This window comes from Bos mutus, chromosome 8, assembly GCF_027580195.1.
Source record: "Bos mutus isolate GX-2022 chromosome 8, NWIPB_WYAK_1.1, whole genome shotgun sequence".
Taxonomy (NCBI): domain Eukaryota; kingdom Metazoa; phylum Chordata; class Mammalia; order Artiodactyla; family Bovidae; genus Bos; species Bos mutus.
The window spans coordinates 14,794,928-14,801,791 of record NC_091624.1 but is presented as its reverse complement, the minus strand read 5'-3'; the positions used below and the strand labels follow the sequence as shown (position 1 = coordinate 14,801,791).

General features: G+C 41.4%; 1 pseudogene; it reads right to left on the bottom strand.

The window, feature by feature from the left end:
- Window positions 1-256: 256 nt before the first annotated feature.
- On the bottom strand, window positions 257-1,698 carry LOC138988951 (eukaryotic translation initiation factor 2 subunit 3 pseudogene; annotated as a pseudogene).
- Window positions 1,699-6,864: the final 5,166 nt, after the last annotated feature.

Here is a 6,864-nt window from a genome sequence, read left to right as displayed (position 1 = left end):
AAAAATGAGAATAATCTTACAGCTACTACTAAGGTAATGAGCTGTGAAATTACTTTCCCACTATTGTTCTGAAAATATACCCCTAGATTGTTAAGAGAAATTCCAGCTTCATTCAGATCTGTTAGTTAACTCTTCAGTCATCATCATATACCCCTAGATTGTTAAGAGAAATTCCAGCTTCATTCAGACCTGTTAGTTAACTCTTCAGTCATCATCATATACCCCTAGATTGTTAAGAGAAATTCCAGCTTCATTCAGATCTGTTAGTTAACTCTTCAGTCATCATCTACTGTCGGCTTGATTATCACTCCTCTTCTTGTTTGACCCCAACCAACTAAACACCAGTGTTTCTCAACTCTTCGGCTAAGTGCAATCTTTTCTCCTACTTCTGTGCACACAGGATTAGTCAAGACGATTTTACCCAAATCAGCCTTGACTGCGCTAACTCTTCCTCTGTCGACAGGGATCCTATATTCACCATAAGCACTTCATTCTTAGACAGCTTTGGTACTTTCGCTGCTTTCTTGTCTCCTTTGGTGCGAACACCTAGAAGCCTTCTAAGCAGGAAATAGGAAATTTCCAATTCTGTGAAGATCTCAGGTAAAGCTCCAACTGCACCAAGTACTTGCCCCACCATTCTGTCAGCTCGGCACAAAGTGGGGTCAATTTTTGTTCCAACTCCAATAAGACCTCCTGGGGCAGCATACTGAAGATCATTATGCTCTGCGAAAAGCGATACAATTTTGGAAAAGATAGGTTTACACATGAGTTTTCCTTCACTGTCTTTGGAAACAATACCAGGTCTGACTTCTATCTCCTGGCCCACCTTTAATACTCCTTTTAGAATACTACCACCAGCTACACCCCCCTTAAGGTCATCAACTTCACAGCCAGGTTTGTTGACATCAAAGGATCTAATAACAATTAGTCTGGGTTCTGAAGTAAAGTCTCTTGGGGGTACTGGAATGTTCTTTACTATGTACTCACAGACAACTTCAATATTGTATTTTAGCTGAGCAGAAATTGGGATAATAGGAGCGCCTTCTGCTACTGTACCTTGAACAAATGCAAGGATCTGTTCATACTGTTCTTTAGCCTGGCTTTCTTTTACCAAATCAATTTTATTTTGTAGAATCAAAATATGCTTCAGTTTCATGATTTCTATAGCAGCCAAGTGTTCAGATGTCTGAGGCTGAGGACAAGTCTCGTTACCCGCTATCAACAGAAGAGCGGCATCCATCACTGCGGCCCCATTCAGCATAGTAGCCATCAGAATATCATGGCCAGGACAGTCAACAAAGGAAACATGCCTGACTAATTTGAAGTTCCCTTTGGTCCCTGGAATGTCTGTAGGGCTCATCAGGTGTGCTACTTCCACAGGATCTATAACATTCTGGCCGAGGACAACTTGGGTCATCAAGTTTATAAATCTTAGCATTAGCATAGCCAAGTTTGATTGTCATATTTCTTTCCAGTTCATTTTTGAAACGGACAGTGTGGACTCCAGAAATAGCTTTTACAACTATAGATTTCCCATGAGCTACGTGACCAATTGTACCTATATTAACTGTGGCTTGTCTGCTGATAACTTCATGTGAAAGTGGCGTCAACTTGGAAACATCCAAAGTGGCGAGATCTTGCCGAGAAAGGTGCGGCTGCCCTAAAGTCACACCAGCCTCGCCCCCCGCCATCTTGCCCGGAGAGCTAAATTTTTTATTTTTAAGAAAGAGGGAACGAACTTAGGATCAAAGAATTCAGTGACAGGAAAGACAGAACAGGACTTAGGATCAGAGACTTCAATGATCGTCAATACCTAGCTAAAGTGTAAGGGCACTGCTTCATTCTCACTGTTTTTATTTTCGTGGTTACTTTCCAGTTTTACAAAGTGACATTAAATTTTTATTTACTGTCAAGCTATGAATTTTTCTTGTTAAATTTATTTAAGTTATAAAATAAGTCAGTTTAAAGAAAAACAATAAGGAAATATCATTACATGTACTTGTTAGCATTACAAAAATAGAGAGGATGGTATCCAAAGGATGGTATACCTATTATAGCTTGAGTGAATAAAGTCTTAGTAGACAAAAGATCCAGGAGGGTCACAAGTCTTCTGCTTTTGGGTACGTTACTAAACTTTTTTGAGCATGTTTTTATGTAATCATTGCTACTTTTCCTATTCAAATCTGTTACAAAAATCAAGTGAAATAACATGTATGGAAATGCTTTGGAAAATGTAGAAAGCAACATTATGGTCATCAAAACAACCAGCCTCATCACAGTATACCATTCTTTCCCATCCTGTCTCATCCAGGCTGGTTGAAATTGAACTTTGTTGAGTTCTAATAGATTTAATCTTCTTCGTCCCCAAATTTCTGTTAAAACGACCAAGCCTACTTTTAAAATAAGAAAATATCTCAGGAACGGTATCATGAATCGATCAAAATAAATGAGAAATTTCTGCCAGAGGGCCATTTGAGAAAATCACTGACCACTCCACTACCCAAGACCTGTAAAGAGCCTGTAACCACACCCTCAAGTCAGCAATCAACACGTACATACGCTGGGGAACAGGTAAAGGGGTTCCCATTGTAGTGGCATGCAGGATGAAGGGAAGCGCTATCTTCAAACCCACAAATGACCTCTGGAAATTGCAACAGTTCAAGCAATCAAGACAGTGGTGCTGAGGCTTGGGGGTGGAGTATATGTTAGGGGTGAGGTGGTCTATTGAGGGGTCACCAGAAATAACCAGAGTTATTTCTGCCCTCTGGTTACACACAAAAAGGACAAAAATACTAAGCAAAGAAATGATCTTTTCATTTCCAAGTAACTGGACCTCAAATTTAATAAAATAAAGCTAGAAGATTCTAATCTCTTCTTCCTTTTTCCCCTTATACTTTTCCAGAAAATTTCAACCAGGAATCTATAGAATCTGTGAATCTATAGAAGCTGTAGAATCTATAGATTCCTGGTTGAAATTTTCTGGAAAAAGTATAATGGAGCAATTCAAGCATATGCAAGCCAGGGGATGAGCCTTGGTTTAACGACCTTCCTAATGGATACAAAGATTAGGATGAAGAGGGGGCAAAAAACAAGTATCTGAATTTTAAAGATCCCAAAGTTTTAAGGCTCATGGATGCCCAACATCAACTTTCAAATGCAAAGGACATTTTTCCAAATAGAATCATTGAATGGCATTCTCCTTTGCTAAATCTAAGATGTTCCTTTCTATTCTCTCAAATGAAAAATAAGCAATTTATTGCCTCTCCTATTCCTTTGTCTTAGGACTTTGTTCCAGACAGAGTTTGTCTACTCCATGGTGACAAGTTACATTTCCACAGTCCATTATACCTCTGGCCTGAGAAAGATCTCAGGTTGGCCTGGTAGGCTGGCCTACAGCTGAGAACTCATAATCTCACCTTGGATTAAATACAGACTCCCAAAGGACAATCTCTCCCTTCCCAAGGGTATCTGCCTCCACAATCTCATCTCCAATGGATTGAGCCAAATTCGAAGACTCCCCAGAGAAAGCTGAGGTCAGGAGTTGAAAACAACAGCTGAAATCTCAAAAGAAACTGCAGGAGAGTTGGGTCTTCTCCATCCCTGGACTAAGACTCAGGCAACTGCTGGATGAGCATGACTCAGAAGACAGTTCTGTGCCTGTGAACAAAGCCAAGGCCTTTGGGCTGCATGATCGTCACATCACATTCATACTAGTCAGCCAACAGGTGAGCTGCTCTGACTAGCACATCAGATTGCTTTCTGGACAGGATTTCTGCAGAGTCCGCTCCTCACAGGGCAAGCAACAAATCTGAGTGAGACAATAGGAGCAACCGCAATGAGTCAACGATGGGGTGAGTAAATATGAACGTGAGCACCTACTATACCCTTGGCCATGGGTGGGCTCAGGAAATTCACAGATGAAGGAGAGATGGTTCCTGCCCTTGAGAAGCTAACAGTCCACTGGGAAAAGCAGATAGATAACCTTATAATAGTAACACACTGTGGTGGTGCCATCATGGGGATGGATCCACTGCAGGAGCACAGATAGAGAAGAGTAAATCATTCATAGAGGCTGGTCATGAACATTATGTCATCTAAGCCAGAGCTCCCAGGTTGGTCACTCCATTGATGGAATACTAGTGAAAATTGATTGGTCTGAAGAAAATGTATATTTGGCTTTGGAGCAAACTGTGTACATGCCCATAAAAATATCCAAGGGTAGTTATTAAGAAAGGAAAAAGACTTCTCTTGGTTAGTGAGTATTTTATCTGTTTGCAGGGCAGACATTTTCACTTGCATATAGAGTAATAAAAACAGTGGAGTTAAAGGGGGATGGTTCAGAAAATGCTGGAAAAGTAGAAAGGTCAGGCTGTTAAATAGGAACATGACTTCTTTTGCTCTCTATAGGAACACTGAATAAGTACATGAAAGAGAAATTTCCATCAAAATTCAACTGCCTCACTTCTCTTTTGACCACGTTTCGGATGAAGATATTTGACTAGATAAAGCAGCTCCAGCTTCAAGCCGACAGGCCTGCTGGCTTCTGTCCAGGATAAACACTGTCAGTAAAACAATCCCTCCCCAGCCTCTCAGGAGAGTGCTGACTGGAGCTACCAGCATTCCCTAACTTCTCCTTATGAAACTTAGAACACAAATCACACCGTGGGTCACCAACTGAGCTGTCGTTGACTTGGGCAAAGGAAAAACAGAGTCGTTTCATCAAACACAGGTGGCACCACTCTCCTGTTTCATCACCAGTTTTACCTGAGGGGCAACTGAATCAACATACCTCTCTTCATATTCATTTTTGAAAACATTTGAGGCTAGTTATCACTCTTGGAAAATCAAAAGAAGTAGTTTTAGGGTAATAGAATCTGCTGTAGATCAAGAATCAAAAATAACTGCGCTTAACTTAGAGCCACTGGATTTTTGTATCATCTCAGACAGGTCACTCTGCCTCACTGGGTCTACTTCCCAGAAGATCTTCCCATTTATTCCAGTTTATTTTGAAAGGCTGTGACTTTCAGGTTGATAAATTTGTTTAAACACTGAATTCAATCTAAAGATTCAGATGAAAATATTTCACTCACTCACTTTATAAATATTCTGAGATCCTACCACGTACCAGGAACTGTCCCAGACATTGCGTTAGATTTAGTAAGTTTCCCCATTCTTTGTTCCAAAGAGAATTTGTGGCAGCTTGCGATAATAATTCAGTACAATAACTATCAAGTTTGAGGAAAATAAAATGAAAGCAGGCATCACACGATCACATATAATCATCTAACTGATCATATAATCAAATGCATAGCATGTCTTTCTTAGTTATTTGCTAGAGATGGGCCACTGTCTTATCTCTGAGCTTTTCAAAAGTCAATGTGAAGAGGGGAACAATCTATTTCATAAAATTCTGTGTCTGTAAGACACAAATAGCATCAAAGCTATTTCTGATGCTGAGAAGTGAATATTTAGAATCAGCTTGACATTGTTAAATACACCCAACTACAGAGACCTTAATTCAACAAACATTCACTCACGCCTACTCTGTACCAGCTCCTGTGCCAGTTATTAAAATGAGTGAGATGAGTAAGATCTAGTCTGTGCTCTTCAGGTCTTTCTTAAGCATAAACTGCAGTTCAGGATTTGCAGGCTATGGCTGTCGATTCCTCTACGCCCCACCAATCCCCCACAAAAAGGGGAGATTATGAAGTAACCTTCTAGAAGTCATCCTGAGACAGGCTGGAACCTGGGACCTAGAACCTTTGCTGCAGTGCTTGCACCTGAACAAATGTCTCCTCGAGTAACAAAACAGAAAGAAACTATAACGGACTAAAAATAATTACGTACATGTACAATTGAGGCTAATTATGGACAAGAAGATATAGAAAGACCTAAAACCTAACTGCTACTGCTGAAGAGCCAGGAGCAAAAACAGAGTACTTATTGTTCATGACCCTGCACACAACATCCCCAAAGGGGCACGCAAACGACCAAGCCGCCCCTCTGGCCAGACCCCCGGACCCGCCCCTACCCGCACCCCATGTAAAGAACCAGCTTATCCCTTCTCAGGAAGCAAGCAACGGAACCTGTTGTTCTCTCTCCCTCCTATTGCAGAAGGAGTCCCAATAAAGCCTTGCCCAAATTTCTTATCTGGCCTCTTACCAATTTCTATAAGGAGGCCAAGAACCCAGAACAGGAACACTCCTTAGAGGAAATCCCAGTGGTATGTTGAAGCTATGTATAGAGATGAGAGTACAGGAGTAAGAATAGAGGGATACCCTCTGTGGTTTGGAGAGGCCCTCCATCATCCCCCTGGTCCCCCTGGTTTGGAACACATTTCTACAAAATAAGCACATGTAATTTGGTTATGTTTTAAAGCCTTCATCATCAACAACTAATTTTCCCTGCAATGAAATACAATGCAAATGAGAACAGTCAGACCCTAAAGCAGCAGCAGCAGGGTCCCTCTGTCCTGCCTGAAGTGCTGAGCTAATGCCAGGCCAAGGAGTCCATCTCTCTTCAAAATAGCCAAATTGCTCCTAGGCACACACAGAACTTGATGGGGAAAAGATGTGGCCCTTCGGAACACAGCTACATAGATGCTTGGAGGCACGTAGCTCATCATCCCCCTTCTCCTAATGAGGATCCCATCAAAAGCCACCAAATAAAGTGAGCTATGGAGTGGTCAAGTGACACACTCCAAAGCATGCCACAGATCAGGGACTGCACTGCGGATCCTATTTGGAGTTTTACATCTCAGCTCCTTTACAACTATGGCTTCCTGAGTACAGAGGCCATGTCTTAATGCCTCATTTTATCCTGCAGCCACAGTGTCCTTCCCTGTGCCTGGAGCTTCATCAGGAG